Raw genomic sequence first — 19,362 nt, 5'->3', positions numbered from 1 at the left:
CTAATAAGTCTCAACAAATTAATGTTCGAAAAGCAATTCTATCTAAGTGGGGACCAATAGTGACTTGGAGTCAATTGTAGAATAAATGAGAAATTTACAAAAAGACCTTGGTAGGAAAATTAGAAAGGGATTAATGCATGGGTATTGAAGTATTTGAGGAAAATTTTCTTGAAGAATATGTCATAAGAGAAGGATTTAATGAGTCATTTCCCCTAAGCATTTTTGTAAACACATGGGTTATAATAAACTCAACCGAATGAGCTCTGGGTTGGGATGCTGGAATGCCAAAATTACCAGTAAAGATAACATACTCAATGTTCTGTTAGCGAAATGTACAAGGCTATGGGTGACCCACAGCCCTGAGGAAAATTCCTCTAGGCTGTGAGTTATACATGGCCTAGCTTAAATAAGCTTAAAAAACTATTTTAGAGAGTTGGACTCCACTAAAGGGGACCTCACTCGATCCAATTCGAAGATTGCACTGGGTTTTGCTTAACTGGATTTTGAGAGCTTCTTGACTTGGTTAGAAAAAAATTGGAGTGTCTACACACGGGATAAAGAGTAGATACATTCCTAATAAAATGAAGCGACTAAAATGGACAAGGTTGAGTTTAGAAAGGAAATCATGGAAGATCTTAAGATTGGAACTCTTCATGGACACCAAAGAGATATGCAATTCCTTTTCTCCTAAACTCTACTTTAATTTTGTACTAAGGTCATGACTTAGGCGTCAAAGAAGTGTTGTTGCAGGCATACCCAAGAGCACATGAGGAGGAAATCAGCCATTCAGTGACAATCTCGAGGTAGTGTAACTTTTTGCATCCATAACTTGTATTCCTGTAATGTCTTAATTTATTGCGATTTTGCACCATTAGATCACGAAAGGTGGCAAGCGATATATATATATATATATCTTTCACTAAAGAGTCAATGATTTTTTTCTTTCTTTTTCTCTTCAACAAGTTAATGGAAGGCAATCAACAAGTTGATGGAAGGCAATAGCTTTCATTCAGCTACCACAATAAAGGTAGGTAGTTAGGTAGAGGATTTTAAGTACTCTAGTGGTCCCCCTTCTCCTTAAATGATTTCATCTAACTTCACTTACTTCCTTAATGAGTTATCCAATTATTTTGATATCCATCACTTTTTGTGCCTGAAATTCGTCGTATCCATCCAAGCTCTCTCATCATCTCGGGTAAACTCCTCTCTCTCTCTTCTAATTTCTCCAATTTATAAATCTGAGCTGAGCTGTATTTTTATTTGTTATTTTTTTTTTTTTTGTAAAAGATCTAAATCTGGAGGGTTTTGATGAATATGGATTCCTCCTTTTATTTTGTCTTATTTTATGCTAATGGCCAATGGGGGAGTTTGCTTCGGATTCTAGATGCCGACTCTTGCCAATGATTTGATGTGTATGTTTTATTCACATTATAATAGCTATTCTTGCATAATCAGCTAAAAAGTAACACAACGCATTTCTTGCTTTTTTGGGAAGTTGTTTTTCGGATTTGCGTCCTAAAGTGATGTTTTGCACTTTGGTGTATAACATTCAGAAATTGCCTGAAACGTTATCAACTTTTTGATGAAATTCTGACTTCAGCTCTCTAGTCCCAAAACATGAACAAAAAGATGGCAGGTTTTTCAAGTGACAATATCTCGGGTTTCAAGTGACTATCTAACAGGTTCACTACTTTTAGTGAGATGGTCACTATATAAACCAGCGAGATCATCACTTTGGGATAAAAATATCAGCGAGATTGTCATTTTAAACCTGAGATCATCACTTGAAAAATCTGTTATCTCGTTGTTCACGTTTTGAGAATTAAAATGAGCTGGATCGGAATGTCGTCATATTCAGCTCACGAAATGGTACTTTACCCTATAATATTTGGCATCAGAGTATTAGAACATCATGACCCGAACACCCTACAATCTTGGATAATATATATATGGGTCAAGTTCGTAGACACATAAAGCTACTTATAAAGCTACAACGTTTTTGTCTTATATGGTTAACAAGGTTTGGAATGGGCTGATTTTTTGTGAGGATGATCTCTGTGGTGAGGGGACCATCCTTGAAAAAAATCATTTCATTCCGAAACTTCTAACCCCATTAAAAGTGATTTACAAAAATAGGACGGTCTAAAATTTTTCAACTTGTAAACATGCGGCTAGAAGTTTCATAATGGACTGATTTTTGGCAAGGATGATCTCCTCACCATAGAGATCATCCTCACAAAAAATCAGCCCATTCCAAACATTTTTGCCCATATAAGACAAAACACATTGTAGCTTTATGAGTAACTTTATGTGTATATGGATCCTTATATATATATATAATATATATATATATATATATATTTATTAAATATACATATTTAAAAAATAATTTTTATCAGGGAATTTTAGTAATACCCTTCAAAATCCTAAATTACTAAATCAAAAAAATTCACCATTAATTTAACAATAGAAAATGACGTATTTGTTTTTTTCTTTTTTTTTTTTTTTTTTTCTCTACAAAAAATAGTTAATATAGTTTCATAACTCGGTTTAAATTTTTTACCTGACTTGATGAGTTACTTTCACCAAGTTTCGGATCGATTATCTTGAAATCCAATTGAGTGTAGTTGACTTGGCCAAGTTTCAACTTTCAAGCTGATTTTGGATTCTGGAAATGAATTTTCATATTCTAACAATTCAAAATTAGAACCTATAGTCAGAATCAAACCATCCGAACCAAATGCCAATCAAATGAAAAATCTTAGGAGAGTACTTTTGAGGTGCATTTCAAAATAATTTAGATAACAAGTACAATTGACTTCTTTTTTATGTTGCGAAAACTGATTAACTTTAGGAAATTATGTTATGGTGACAGGGTTTAGTAGACTTGGAAACTTGCCATGTTATCTTAAGAGAGCACTTTTGAGGTGCATTTCATGTGAACCAACTCAATGAGTTTACTTGGAAACTTGCCATGTTAGGGATTATTATCAGTAGATAAATGGAAAAAAATAAGTGTATTATCATGTGATGATGTTATTTAACAATTGTTGAATTATTTTTTCTAATTTTTTATTTATTTATTTATAGATCTAAATATGGAAAGGAAACAAAAGATCTTGGAATTCCGGGGGAGATTGGAAAAAAGTCTAGAATCTCATCATCTTTCAAATGAGGAGTCTATTAAGACCCTTGTGAAGAATCAACTCCTACGCTGCTCAATGCCCTCAGAGATTGAAGGTTGGTTATATTCCTCAAATTTACCTGTTGATCGATCGACTTTGACGGTGAATATTTTTTGATGGAGTTAATTAATGTCTGACTAAATTCCACAGGATACAGTGAAAATACTGCAGAAAAAAGAGCCAAGGAAGTATCAAATTTCCTGAATATGCTGAGAAGTGCTTCTAAAGTGTTGAAAACTCATGGAAGTTCGAATGGTAATTGGAAGGTATGGTAGAGTATATATATATATATTTATTTCATATAATAAATTTTAATTAATTAATTTCATATAATATATATGTCTGTAGGGTAATTGATCCCCTGACCGAAATTCAAATCTTTTTTTCTTTTTTCTTTTTTTTCTTGTGTAACTGAGGGAGTATCCCATCAACACTATAAAGTAAACGTGACAGACTAATCTCCCTTTGAGGGCTCCACATGACTAACCCCATACAAGTTTTTTAAGGGGATGAACCCTAACCCATTTAATTGCCACACAAGGTGGTGGGCAAGGGATTCGAAGACAAGACCTAGGGAGCACACCCAGTCTTACCATCGAACCCAACCCCAGCTGGGGAACCCACCACCTGCACAATAATTACTAAACTCTTGCTTGCGTAAGCAAAAAATAAAAAATAAAAAATTATTCCTAAATACATTTCTGGACATCATTCATGCTTGGTTGGGCTGTGCAAGCTGGATCCATTATGGGTCAGGTTTGGACCACATGGACTAAATGCGATTCCTATTGAATGGGCTCATGTTTAGTTCTTAAATATGGCGATTGGTCTCAGGGCAGGGAAGGACGACGTACCATGATACTTTTATTGTTTTTTTTCAAACCTTGCTTTGGTCTCTTATTTGATGATGATTTGGAGCAATTTTGTTGAAAAAAAAATTAGCGAAATGGATTTCCACATAAGCAGACTGGCCCACATAGACTGGTTTTAAGTTTGAAATTTAAAGATAAAATAGAATGCTTTATGGTGCCCATAACCGTGGACCACATAAATAAGTGAGCTAGCATGACTTAATTAGTATTGTTTGATGGGTTGGAATTGTCTTCATAGTTAATTTAAGTGATTATTTTAGAAATTTGAAATAAACAGTCTAACTTTACAATCTGTTAATGTAAGGTATTTTTGTAACTTTAAAAATATATTGTGGCACGTGCAGATGCACATGTATGAATCTGAAAGGCTTATTTGTTGTAATAGTAAAGATAAATATGATGGGTTAGAGTTTTCTTCATAATTAATTTAAAACATTATTTTAAAATTTTGAAATAAACTGTCTAACTTAAAAACCTATTAATTTAATTAAGGTATTTTTATAATTTTAATAAATAATTAGCGAGGATTTGCGTTAACCCATGCTCACCCCTCTCATTATAATAATAAAAATGAGGAGATATTTACATCAATGAACCATTTTAAGTGATTACACGTATGGACTCGAGTCCAAGATATACGTGCATATGTGGAGCAAATTATACATACATATACACATACTTAAATACACATATATGTACATGCATAAATATGTGTGTGTATTATATGTACAATAGGGTTTCTATACAATATTTATTTTTCATGAAAAAACTAGATTAAGAATATAAATAAATCGTGAAAAAGCTTTCAGTCTTTATATTTGAATCCAAGGCCGCAGGTGTAAAAAAAACTTGTGGCCTGATTAGGTCCCATTTTTTTGGGCCTGACCTTTGGGAGTTCAGTCCGAGAAAGCCCACTATCCCAAGCTTGAGTTGGCTTGAATACGTAAAACACAAGAAACATACTATTACTTCAATCCAACGTTTATAGGAAAAATGTTTATAATTTCAAATTTGTAGAGTTCAAAAGTTGTGGATTGTAGAGAAGAGAAGAATGAGTAATTTTAGGGATTTAAGAGAGAAATCGATTGTCTTACAATTAAAATTTATTGACAGAATTGCCCTTGTTTTTAACCATTAGAATACCTCTGATGATAATTGGTAAGGCTAAATAAAAATTTAACAACACAATGTGAAAAAAGCCTATATTTGACAATCCAAAGCCATCGAATTTCATAAAATTTGATGGACCAAGGTGTCAAATTTTTCATTGCCAAATTTTCTTTTTTGACGGACCAAAACCGTTAAATTTATGGAAGACAGGAGAAATTTGATGGCTCTAAGACGTCGAATTGGGGATCATCAAAATTTTCAACAGCCATAGGACGTCAAAATTCACTTTCTAAAATTTATGGGCTTTGGTTTGTCGAATTTTCTTGTCAAACTTTTCAGTTTTCACATAGTGCAATGGGCCATGATTGGGTGACTTGTAAAAAAAATATGATCCCAACAATGTAATGATGAAATATAATTATAGAAATTAATCTATTCAATAAAACATAACAGCAGATCCCACTCTAATTACAATTGTGGGGTATAAGCGCTCTACTCCAACTATAGTAGAGTGGGGTCCATATTATTCCACTTTATTGCATTTCTCCTTTACCTTATTAGATTTTATTGTATATTCTCTCCACCCCTCCACTTTTGATAATATCCCTACAATTTTACTATATTTCCTCTTTTACCACTTTAACTCTAAAGAGGATGCCCATGTTGTAGCACGAACAAACTGTTGTACATCTTTATAATAGAACACAATAGTGGGTTCCATTATCATTTTCTCAATACTAATACCCCATAAAAAAAAAATCTCTTGAGGATAAGTTTTATTTTTTTAGTTTTTCTTTTTTCCTCTTTTCAAATTTATCCCTAATTTTATTCTCTTTGTTTTTCCGTCCTTTTCCAATATTACCCTTCTAACTTTATAATCTTTCCCTTCTCTTTAATTTCTTAATAATACCTCTCCCACTTTATTATTTTTTCTCTTTTATCCCTTAACTCTAAAGATTTTTTAATAACATCCTCCAACTTTATTATCTTTCCTCTTTTACCCCTTTATTACAAAAGAGGATACCCATGTTGTGTGCATGGGTAAATATTAGTATCTCAATAAATCAGATCCCAAAGATATTAATCCCTATAATAAATCTTAGCCGTTGGATCTTGTACCGTTTTCATGTTGTTGCATCCCATATTTACTAAACACACCCCACTAAAAAACTTTTACGTATGTTTCACTTCTTTTTCCCCAAAATGCATCTCTTCTCTCATCATCTTCTCCACCTCCTCCTCCTCCACCACCCTCATTGACGTCCCTCACCTCTCTTTCTCTTCCTTTTCTTCTCTATCACACAACTGCCACGCTCTTGTCCTCCATTTTTTTTCTCTCTCTTCTGCTTTTCCTCCTTCTTAAACCCTAACTCCTGGTATTTTAAGAACGTGGTAGTGTGGTAGTGGTGAAGAAAAATGAAAATAAAAGAAGAGAGGGGCAGAGGATGGTGGGTGGCAGTAACTATGATGTTAATATATAAAAAATATGAGATATGCTAGCGCTATGCTAGAGGTAACTCTCCCCATCTTAAAAGCATATGAATCTTCTATGCATTGGTGAACATTTGACACACCCCTACGTTTTAAAATTATTGACATGCATCTTTATTGTAGTTTTCCTCTTATAAACTAGTGTTATGTGACTAAAAAACCTTAATTTTCCCTTCAAAATTAATCATCTTCAACCTTTCGAATAAGATGATGACGGTGGCCATTATGATTGATTCTACTTTCCCATGGTGATGATGATTATGATGACAATGACAATGGTAGGCATTGAGATTAATGATCATGATGATGAGGCTGTTGAGATCACTTTTCAGTGGTGGTGAAGATGACAACAATGAATAGGATGACGGCATTAATGTCAATTTTTAATGGTTTATAAGAAAAGATTGAAGTCAAGGATTCATATCTACTTATTCCAAAATATAAGGAGGCAGCTCTAATATTCTTAAAAATATATGTGGCTATTTGGGGTATCTAAAATATTTAACGAAACTAAGGGTCCATGTGCTATAAAGAGGGGGGAGTGTGGGTCTAGCATTGCTCTGAAAGATATGGCAGAAGGAAGGGATGGATAATTGGGAACCATTAAACCCTAATCCGGCCCAATATAAAAGTTTGAACCATTGTTTTTTTCGGCCTGGTTAGGTAAATGGGCCATGCAGTTTAATCCATCGAAACATTAACGTTGTGTTTGGATTAAGAGAAATGGAGAGAAAAGATGAAAAAATAAGTAAGTTTTTTCCTTTTCTCTTCTTTGGATTGTAGTGGGGAAAGAAGAGAAGAGAAAATAATTGAAAAGGAGACAAAAATGGTAAGTTCTTTTCCTCTCCAAAAGTATAGAGATTTTGAAAGAAATCGATAGAAACCCTTTTAAAATATTTTATAATTCCAACTCTGCCCCTAGATCTCTTGTAAGACATTATGAAATTCAAAATTGTCCAAATTTCTCTCTTCTCAATCCCAACATGGTAAAGAGAAACTTCATTTCTCTTCTCTTCTAAAGGGATAGATGATTGAGAGGAGTTGGTCTATTAAATCGAAGGGCATCAATAAGAGCACATGAGACCAAATCTTTTTCAATTTCAGAGGAGCAAGGAGTACGTCGACGAAGTGACATAGTAGAGTTGATAGGGGTAACCCAGAATCACTTTTACATCTTTGACATCATCTATGGGGATTACCAATAGTTGATTTAAGAGAAAACAATGATGAGACCCACATATTTTGTAGTAACTACTCAACCTGTACCTCCACCTGCTACCACTCTCACTAAAACATTTTTTATGACTTAGATCAATGGTATAAACATGTGGTAAGAGGAAATGCAGCGAAAGATGAATACACTAGATAATGAAAATCAAACTTTGAACTAGTGATTGGAGATGCAGTAGAAGGAAAAACAAGATCAGCTTCGACATCAGGTCGAGAAAAATGATGATTGTGCTTCTAAAGGGAGCACTGGTTCCAGGTCTTCTAGAAGGAGGGAAGACACTGAGGTTTCTACCTCTATAGCAACCCAGGTTAAAAACTCTAGCATAACTAGACAAGGCAGAAATCAGGGGCATGATTGGAAAAAGAGTATTGAAATGGTTTTGGCTGCAACTCTGACTATCAAAGGGATCTAAAAGTCTCATTTTATAGTCGAGATCTTGGTAGAAGAAATACCAAAAAATTTAATGGCACCTGGCTTCACTCTTTTTAAAGTCATGAAAGATCTGATTGATCACTTATACTACTTCTGGCAGATATTGACTTTGTGGGAAGCAAACATAGCCCTGATGTGTAGGCCCTTCCATTCTAGATGTAGGGAAATGCCCTGACTTAGTTCCACAGACTGCCTAGTAGGACCTTTGCTTCTTTTTAGAAGCTATGCATGATCTTCATTACTCAATATATCGACAACAAAAAGGTGGGCAGGGATGTTGCTATTCTGCTCAGCATCAAGATGAATTAGGACGAGGGTCTCAGAGATTTTATAAGAAGGTTCTGATAAGCTATGGCTATGGAGAGTTGCCACAAAAAGAAATTTGTGGTAGCATTTTTAGGGAAGCCGATAATCAAACTCTTCTTAAAAGCCTTGGATTGTCACTAAGGAAAAGATAACTGTAATAAGTCAGAAAAATGATGAGTAGCTAGGTGCTAGGTTTTCAAAACCTATCTAGTTTTGTCCCCTACCATGACTAAGTTTCCTTGTTGGAGTTATCTCATTTCAGACCAATCAAACCATTGAAATGGTTTTTTTTTATAATAAAATTATACTTATATTTAAATAATTATTGTTGATTTTTTGTTATAAGGTGGATCAATACACATTTAGCTGCAAAGTATTATCTTTAGAGCAACTCCAACCCACGTCTCCATTTTCTGGATCTCTTTTGGCATTTTCTCTAAATTTAGAGGGGATGCTCATCTAAACCAAGTTTAATTGCAATCATTCCACCTGTAAATCACTATTCATTTTCTAATTTACTATTCATATAAGTATATATATAAAAAAAGTAATAGAATTGTTATTGGCAACCCAACTTTACTTGTTATACCCTAATTTAAATATTTAAAGAAATTAACTATTCATATAATTAAAAAATAGTGTTCTTATTGGCAACCCAATTTTACTTTCTACACCCCAAATTAAATATTAGAAAAAAGATAGTCATTCATTGAGAATAATTATAGTTAGTTTCATTAGAAATTTATTTTTATTTATTTATTTAGATTTTTGTTGGTTGGATTTAGGGTTTTATATGATCCTAATCCTAGTTGTAATTTTGAAGTATTACAAATTTCTGTTGAATTTGGTCGAACAATTGATTTGATCTGATTTTAAAAATATATCTTTTCAATATTTAATGAATATAATTTAAAATATTGAATGAAAATAAGTAGGGGACAAAATTATAATTAAAACATATTTTTATTGAAAGATTTAAGTCAAGAATGGCATTGATGTAAAAAAGTGGGGACAAAATAGGTATTTACAAGTGATGAATTGTGAAATCAAGATAGGCTCTAAAAATTTCACATGTCTCCAAATTTAAAACCATGAATAGTGGAATAGTGGGACTGTCAGAGATTTGAAAACCGGTTGGAGCTAGGTTCAGAAGTCTGTATCTCTAAATTTAGAGATATAGAAACCTATTGGAGTTGCTCTTATATGGATCACAAACATTTAAATCATTAAAGATTGATCATTTCATATAAAAAAACTAAAACCTAATTTTCTTGGCCAAGTTTTCATAAACTTAGCCTTGATTTTCAATATATTGGGTGAGTCATATTGGATGTTGGACAAGTCAATTTGATGGACGATTGATATTGACTCTCACTCTAGTGCCTTCATTGAGATGACTTTCCTAACACATTTCGATATTGGATGAGTTTAAAACCATGGTTGAAGAAGGGGGGGGGGGGGGATAATTATACAATGGGGCATGGTGGCATTGTAGAGTTTTTTCTTTTTGTAAACATGGAGAAATAAGTATGAACTTAGGCTTTGCAATCTTATACAAGAAAATACCTTTACATGATTTTCTTGGATATTTTTTGAAGGATAGATTTTGGGAGGAAGTCAAATTTTCCATAGGAATAGTCAATTTAGATGGCTTGGGGAGCAGTAACGAGCTGAATATCTATTTGTTATTAGCATGGCTAGAAGAAGGAAGTTTGGAGTAGGGAGTAGAAGAGGAGAAAGCCTTATTGAATTAGAAACAAAAAAAAAGACAATGGAGAATGCCAACTAGGAGGTGAAAAAAAAATCAAGGTTGATAAAAACTAGTAGATAATTTGACTTGTCAAAAAAGAAAAAGAGGTGGATAGTTTGAAAGATAACCTAAGTAAGGGTATATTGCTTGAGGTTGGAAGTGGAGTAGTGGGATAATAAATCCAACTAACCAATGAAGTGAGAGCTCGTGTTTTGGGACATTAAGGGCTTGGTAACATACCCTCACTAGATCATCGTGGCGCAGGAAACCAAACTAGATCATGTGGATGATATATTAATAAGAGCATTTTGGAGGACTAGTGAAATAAGGTGTGGAAGCAAATGTTATAAGTCAAATTGGGTCCACATCACGATCATGGTCAAACTTGTCTTGTTGAGAAATCAGACATAATTGTGGATGTTCAAAGTCCAATGAGCTTTATGAATTATGAAATTGAGGGTTGAATAGTTCAAAATTCAAAGAGTCAACTAAAGAAAGCAAGAGATCAGAGGTTGATAAGTGAAGAAATGATGTTGCTATCTAAATCGCTCTAAATAGTACTTCAGTCGATCCGCTATTATGAGTATTACATAAAAAAATCTCTCCAATATTGTTGTCCAACTCGAACCGCAACACCACTATATCAGTGTAACAATTTTTAGCCCCTCAATTTGATTGAGTAATTCTCTACATACTCTTTATTGGAAATATTAGAATAGTCAATTCCAGTTTGACTAATATTAGTTTATTTCAGTTTATCTCTTATTTCTTTATAAGAGCATTTATGTCCATTCCATTATTATTGATTATAAATATATGTCAAGCTCTCACTATGAGGCTTGACTTTTCTCTTCTAAAATTCTTCTTGGTATCAGAGCCGAAAACCTTTCACCCTTCATCTTCGTTTCTCCTCCAAACTTTTTTCTCTCATTAATCCTATTACACTAACCACACTCACCTTACAATAGCCTTTTCTAGAGTTTCTCCCCTTCGAGGGCTCTTTTCTTATTTGATTTATATTCTCGTAATCGTATGTTGCGATAGATAATTTATTAGCTATTCACATGCAACAATAGATTTTTGCGTTGTGATTTTTGCCTTACGTTAAGGTTTCTCTTTGTTATCAACCCTTGAGTTATTGGGTGAACTTCAATCATTCTAACAAACTCAATCCAACTTGCGACAGCAGCAAACAGTAACAACGTGTTGTTTTGTACATCCCAATCAGACCTAAAGGTCTTAAATAAGCCTGCGATCGGACCTACAGGCTTTGCGATCAGTTTATATGCCCTAAACAAGCTTGCAACACCAACAAATAGAGGTTGGAGCCTTCTAAGATAAGTTTCTATGCTTTAAACAACCCTACGATCAACGTACAGGCCTTGAATAGTCCTGTGATAACAGCAACAGGTGGTTGGAAGTCTTGCGATCAGATCTACAGGTTTGGAACAGCCCTGCGATCAGCCTACAACACTTGAACAGTCTTGCAATCAGATCTACAGGCCCGGAACAATCCTACGATCAGATCTGATACCATCTATAGGCTTGTGACAGTAGCAATAGGTGGTTGGAAGTCTTACGATCAAATCTATAAGCTTGGAATAACCCTGCGACTAGTTCTACAATAGCTCTAGGGTGGTACAAAAACCTACGCCACCAGTAGAGTTTGTCTTTATAACCTACAACAAGAGTTAGGGCTTCGACAGTAGCATGAACAAATTTGTTTCTGTGAGAAATTTTTTTGTGACTTTTTTTGACGACAACAATAAGGAATTTTTTTCTTTGATCTTAAATGACAAGGGGGCTTTGATAGTAATCAGTTGTGGTTGTTTTAGGTGTTGCCGATAGTAATCAGTAGCATTATATGACCTTCGACAATACTAATAAAGAGATTTCCCTTCAATCCAAAGTGTTTTTTTGTTCATAGTGTGCAATGACGATGATTCACGAGACTAAGGACTCTACTACAACCCTTGGAGCTAATTTCTCAGTCCAGCACATAACCAATACCCCACAAGATGGTCATAACTTTCAACTCCATAGAGCAATGCATCTACACTATGTTTATGTATCATGAGACTGTCTTTTCTTTGTGGTCTGTTCTTACTCAGACATATTCACATGCTTGCAATGACTCGAGGATCTATGAACTTTATAGGGATATTGCTCAGGCTACCCAAAGAAATCAGAGTGTTGTAGATTACTTTGGATTCCTTCAACTTCGTTGGGAGGATCTCTCGTACTATGAGTCTATGCCTGAGCTGCTTGCTAAGACAGCCAGGTATATAATCAAAAGGATTGCTCAACATCAGCCATATCAATTTCTTATGGGTCTACACCCTGAGTTCAAAATACTACAGACCCAAATCCATAATACCACTCCTCTAACTTTCTTATTTGAGATATTTGCAATTATTGATAACGATGAGCGTCATCGCTATATTATTCCCTCTCAGTTTTAGCCCCCTATCATTACCTTTACTCTAGAAATAGATCAGATGACTTTTGTAGTCAATTCAGATTTCTCTACCTCCCGTACTCAAGGATCCGAAAATCAAGGCCATGGAAGTATTGGACGTGGTAAAGGTAGTGGTTTTACGTGTAGCCACTGTGGGTAGATTAGCTATGAGAAGGCCTGTTATTTTTAACTTTATCCCTACCTATTGAGACCTTTTGGGGGATAGCCCCGTACTGCTATTATGGAATCTACCTATGTTGATCCTGCGTCCTTTGAAACTATTGACTTGCAACATCTACAAACGCAGATTACAGCTATTGTATGAGATTAAATCCAAGCTCAAACTCCCTCATCCTTGATAGTCGCATTTGTTACCACACCTCAAAGTACCTCTTCTATATTTCATGCCTCCTAGTCTGACTCTACTCCTCTGACTTGGGTAATTGATTATGGTGCATTTAATCACATGACCGGTAAGTCTAGTCATTTTATTTCTTTCATTTTTCCTACTACTCATAAGGAGGTTCACATTGCTTATGGGTTTCTTACCCCTATTCACAACAATGGTACTATCTTCTCCTTAACCCATAGTTTTTCTCTTGATTCTGTTATTCATGTTCCTCACCTATTTCTCAACCTTATGTCCGTGAATAGTATAACAAAATTTCTAAATTATTCTGTAACATTTTGTTCTTACTCATTGTGCCTTTCAATACCTAACTTCGAGGATGATTTTTGGCAAGGGGTATGAGAGGGATGAGCTATACCTGTTTGGAACTCTACCTACTGCTGCTCCAGCTTTCGTCCTCCTACTTACTGGGAATCATACGTTTTCTTCCCAAACTTAGACTTATGGCATGCTTGCTTAGGACATGCTAATTTTCAGCATTTATGTTCATTATTTTCTGATTTAAAAAATCTTATAGTAGACACAAATTTCAGTGCTTTATGTGTGAGCTTTCTAAACACACACGTACATCTTATATTCCTTGCATGCATAGATTTAATGTTATTTTTTATTTAGTTCATTCTAATGTGTGAGGGGCTTTTTTTTGTTACTATTTTTAATGGTCATAGATATTATGTTATATTTATTGATGACTATTGGGTTTATTTAATGTGATCTCACTCAGAGGTCCTCTCTATTTTTGTTAATTTCCTCAAAATGATTTAGACTTAATACAATATTATTATAAAATCTCTTAGAGCAGATAATAGAAGGGAATATATTTCTAATGGGACTTAGTCCCATCTCCATGAGCGTGGTATGCTTCATAAGTTAACTTACCCATACATTCTTAAGCAAAACGAGATGGCGGAACGTAAGAACCGCTACCTCATGAACATTGTCCGTTGCCTTCTGTGAGGGATGCATATTCCCAAGTCATATTGGAATATGATAGTTTTTACTACTGCTTTCCTATTAAATCGTGTTCTGAGCCCCACACCTTAGGGGGACAGGTGCCTCTTCATGTTCTTCGACCTGATAACATTCTTTTCTCTACTATACCGAGAATCTTTGGGTGTACCTTCTTTACTCAGGATAAAACTCCCCATCACACCAAACTAGATGATAAAGCTAGTTGTTGTGCTTTCTTCGGTTACTCATTTATGTCAAAAGGGTATCAGTGTTATAATCCACTCACTCATTGTATTATTCATTATTTGGATATCACATATTTTGAAAATGTTCCATTTTTTCGTTCTTCATCTTCTTTGCAAAACTCTTTTCCTTTGTAGGATCACTCTTCTATAGTGCTGTCGTCTCTAGTTTTCTCTCCACCTTCATCTTTACCGTCGCTGCAGGTTTACTCTCGTTACCCTCCCCCCCTCTCAAACCTTACCAACCTCTTCCTTAGACTTAGGTATACCTCTTTTACCTTTTCTCTTGTTTCTTCCATTTCTGACTCTCACTTACCTAGTACTTTTTGCAAAGGTAAGCGAAGGTGTATTACTGATCACCCTATTGTCTAGTTTATTTTCTATCGGGGTTTCTCTTCTTTCTATCGAGCCTATCTTGCCACCATAGACTCTATTTGATTCCTTGGTCTGTATCTGAAACTTTACGTGATCCTAAGTAGACTAGTGCCACGACTATTGAGATAGATGCATTGCAAAATAATCATAACTGGAAACTTATTTCTCTTCCTTCTAAAGAGTGGACTGTTGGCTGTAAATGGGTTTTCACTGTCAAGTATCTCGCAAACAATACTATTAATTGCTAAAAGGTCCGTCTCGTCGCTAAGAGATTCACGCAGACTCCGAGAAAGGACTTTGATGTCACATTTTCTCCTATAGTCAAACTTTTTATTGTTCGTCTTCTTATCCTCTTTAGTGGCATGTCATTTATGGCCTCTTCACCAGTTTGATGTGAAGAATACCTTTCTAAATAGGGATTTGATAAAGGTTATTTATATGGATCCCCCTCATGGGTTTCGTCTTCAGGGGGAGTATTCTGAAAAAGTATGTTACATTCTCAAATCTCTATATAGCCTAAAGCAGTCTCCGCGAGCTTGGTTCCAGTGTTTCTCTGAGATCATTTTATCTATAAGATTTTCTAGATTCCACTCTGACCATACTTATTTCATTTGACGAGGAGTAGATGGTCACAAAACCATTGTCTTGGTTTATATAGGTGATATTATAGTAACTGAAAATGATGCATAATGGATTGACAAGGTTAAGAGGCAATTGGATAATATTTTTGAAGTTAAGGACTTAGATCCACTCAAGTATTTTTTAGGGATAGAGGCAGCCCACTCACGTCATGGTATTTCGTTATCTCAATGCAAATATGCATTGGATCTTCTTCAGGACTGATATGCTTGGTTGTTATTCTGCCTCTTTCCTAAGGGATCAGAATCATTATTTTCATGTTGAATCTAAGAAATTTTTATCTGATCCTTTATCTTACTAGAGACTCGTAGGCCGTTTGATTTATTTGACTAATACTAGATCGGATTTGACCTTTGTAGTTAGTGTAGTCAGTCAGTTTATGCATGTTCCGCGTACCTCTCATCTTGACGTTGTATATTGTATCTTTCACTACTTGAAGTCTCATCCTGGTCTAAGCATATTTTATTTGTCTACTACTCAGTCACATTTGTCTTGTTTCACGAATATTGATTATGTAGGTTTTCTTACAAATAGGAGATCTACATCTAATTTATGTACTTTCTATGGTGGTAATCTTATTCGTGGAAAAGTAAGAAATAGGGTGTGATTTCTCGTTCGTCTATTGAAGTTGAGTATCGTGCTATGGCTCTTGGTACATGTGAATTTCTTTGGCTTAGATATTTACTGACAGAGTTAAAATTTCTTATTGCTGGTTCCTCCTCGTTGTTCTATCACAACAAATCGGTTATAATGCTTGCATCTGACTTAATCATTTATGAAAGGACTAAGCACATTGAAGTTGATGTTCACTTTCTTAGGGAGAAAGTTCGATCTGGTGTACTTGAGACAGCCTTTATTCATTCTTCAGATCAATTGGCCGATATACTTATAAAGTCTGTTAGTCCTTCTGTCACTAACTCTCACCTTGTCAAGCTGGGTCTAGTTGATATATTTACCTCATCTTGAGGGAGAGTATTGAAAATATTAGAATAGTCAGTTCTAGTTTGACTAATATTAATTTATTTCAGTTTATCTCTTATTTTTTTGTAAGGGCATTTATGTCCATTCTATTATTATTGATTATAAATATATGCCAAGCTCTCATTATGAAGCTTGACTTTTCTCTTCTAAAATTCTTTTCTCTTTTAAATGTAATGCAATTTTCTATGTGTTCTTTGTACATATGTCTATTTTTAGACATTGGTTAATAATTATGTTTTTACTATTTTAGGAAGGACTTAATTTGTAAGTTTCTTCCTTCGATTATTTTTATAAATAGAGGGGAGAGATTAATGTTTAGGTATCAAATTGATCAGATAGAATTGAATCAAATTTGGGGAATTTCTCATTTTTAGAGAGAGTTCAAATTTAGAGAGAGAAAGAGAGTGATATCTTCTCATTTATAGTGAAGATATATTGTAACTCAAGCTTGATTCAATCAATAAAAGAGTGAAGAAAGGAAATTTGATCGAATCTATAGAAATCTAGCTGATTTAAGAAACAAGGAGATCAAATTCATCTTCTATTTTTCAATATTTCAAGTTTTTTACAATTGTTTTAGAGTTTTTCATCAACAATTCATGACTTTCACTATTAAAATTTAAGCTTACACGTGTATTCATTAGATTTAATCATAAGATTGAATTTTACCATCAAAATGATTTTCCAATCAATAAACCTAATTTTCTTTTTATCAATTTTTGAGATTCAAACTTCAAGAAATAATTTTACGTTGGAAATCTAGAGAAATTTTAAAGTATAAAACATATTTAATCACTTTATAGTATTGTGAAATTGGATTCCCAATCCTCTTCCTTACGGTGGGGACAAAATTAACTAAAACTTATCTTTGTTTCCCTAATGTATCCTAATCGACATTTAAGAATTTTGAAAGGAGCTATGTGAGGGGGATACAACGAACTTTACAATATGTTCTACATGTGACACTCTACTTATGCGGGATGAAAGGTCTATTTTGGTGGAAGATTCAATGGTGGGAGCAATTCAAAACTGCAATTTTTTTTTATTGAAATACAAGAATTTTTGTTGGGTTTTCATAAGAGTATATAAGTCATACCATTGTCCCTTTAAAAGACCATTTTAGGAATATCTAGTGAGATTGCAAGTGTTTGGGATGCCCTTTGGTGCTTGAGTAAGAATTTTAATGCTTTCAAGTTTTCATATGTAAAAACGTGAGAAATCATGTTTCAAAAAGCATGAGAGATTTTGGATTGTTTGTTCAAAGGTAGTCATTGATAGCTTTGCCTCTTTAAAAAAGAATCTTCCTGGTTTTATATGAATTGGACAATTTCCTTATCTTCATTGATTGGAAAGCTCATTTTGCATTGGTTAAGTATAGAGACATTCTAGCCTCAGATTCATAATCCTATATCTCTTTTGATTGAAGAATGCAATAACCAGCTAATCTTTTTTACTTTTGAGAAAATGTGGTTATAAAATCCAAGAATTATTGAGAAGTTGAAGCATGGAAAGGTGACTCCTTGGGGTGGAAGAAGAAAGTGAAGGTGTGAAATAAAGATGAATTCATAAAAGTAGTCTCAAAAAAGAAGAAGAGATATTGGAGATACTCAAATAGCTTGACAGAATAGTGTAATAGATTGATCTATCTGAAGAAGAAGAAATGATTAAAAAAGTAGATGTAAAGCAGAGCTTCTCAAAGTGTCTAAGCTAGAGGCAAAGAAAATGTTATATGGCCAAAAGAAGAGGGTAACAACTCCAACCTTTTCTAGAAAATGGACAGTGGAGATAAAATAGAAGTTTATCTCCAAAATTATGATAAATAAAGACATTGTGGAAGGGGATGAACAAGTTAGAAAAGGCATTGTAGAGATCGTGCTATCTTTTATTATGAGAAAGAGGTTAAGAAGCCAATCTTACCCAACTTGCAGGTTGATGGATTAGTCCTAATCAGGCAAGGTGGTTGGAAATGTATTTGAAGGAAGAGCGTGGATGATGATTTGTTGAAATGGATGTGAAATATTTTTTTCCTAAAGACTAAGGACATTCCAACCTCAAATAATTGACAAGAAATTAGGTTCCTTTGTGCAACTTGGGAAATGGAGTAAGAATATGACCATGTGAGTTGGAGCATTTTGGATTACATGATGGGACGGATAAGGTTTGATCTGAAAATTTTGATATTCAAAAAATTATTGTTAGAAAAATAAATATGGAGATTGGGGGAGGAAGAGTCTATTATTTGAAGAAAGATTATTGTCAAAATATTTGGGTACAATGATATGGATTGAGAGAGTGAGTGATCTGGAGTCGCCTATGGGTGTTGTATGTGGAGTCATTGCAAATGATAAAATAAATTTTGAAGAGGGATTGGATTTAGAGTGGGTAGAGGTAATATAGTGAGATTTTTGGAAGATTAGTGGTGTGATGAGTCATTTTTAAGGACTAGTTTTCTCACTTGTTCTCTTTATCTTATAGAAAAGAACTAGTATGTGCAATAGAGTATGTTTGGAGAATCAAAAGATGCCAGTGCCCGAAATTGTCTATCAAATCATTTTATACCTCCTTGTTGAGCTCTACGAATTAGGCATTTCTTGGGAATTTCATTTTGGGGTAAAAATCTCGTCCAATTTGTTTCCATTGCGCTAGCTTCTTTCAAGAAAATGTTAACTAATAATCATTTAATCCCCTATGGAAAAATATTTGCGAATTTCTTCATAATGTATGAGAAGCAAGTCAAAAAATGTTAGTCATCTTCTCATTCATTTTCCTACCACGAGTATAATTTGGTCCAACTATTGTTGTTTTTGCCTATTTGTGGAGACATTCTTTTGAAATTGGTCTTGTCATGCTTTTAATGATAAAGGTTGAGTATTATGTAGTCTCTTGCCATTTGCATATTATTGTCGAATAGTCATATTTAGAGAAAGGGA

The 19,362-nt window shown here is 34.2% G+C and overlaps 1 long non-coding RNA gene across 3 annotated transcripts; it reads left to right on the top strand.

Moving 5' to 3' along the window:
• The first annotated feature begins 1,077 nt into the window (after nucleotides 1–1,077).
• On the top strand, nucleotides 1,078–3,466 carry LOC147384462 (uncharacterized). 3 transcript variants are annotated; one of them, XR_015172803.1, is made up of 4 exons: nucleotides 1,128–1,195; nucleotides 2,876–2,927; nucleotides 3,091–3,240; nucleotides 3,336–3,466. It is a non-coding gene; the product is annotated as an uncharacterized LOC147384462 (long non-coding RNA). The 3 variants fall into 3 exon arrangements; XR_015172802.1 differs by lacking the exon at nucleotides 2,876–2,927 and having other exon boundaries at nucleotides 1,078–1,195; XR_015172804.1 differs by lacking the exons at nucleotides 1,128–1,195; nucleotides 2,876–2,927 and adding an exon at nucleotides 1,270–1,412.
• The last annotated feature ends 15,896 nt before the right edge of the window (nucleotides 3,467–19,362 follow it).

This window comes from Akebia trifoliata, chromosome 15, assembly GCF_017979445.1.
Source record: "Akebia trifoliata isolate Shusen 1 chromosome 15, ASM1797944v1, whole genome shotgun sequence".
NCBI classification, from domain to species: Eukaryota; Viridiplantae; Streptophyta; class Magnoliopsida; order Ranunculales; family Lardizabalaceae; genus Akebia; species Akebia trifoliata.
Note: the sequence above shows the minus strand (reverse complement) of the source record. Positions and strands in the feature narration are given on the sequence as shown.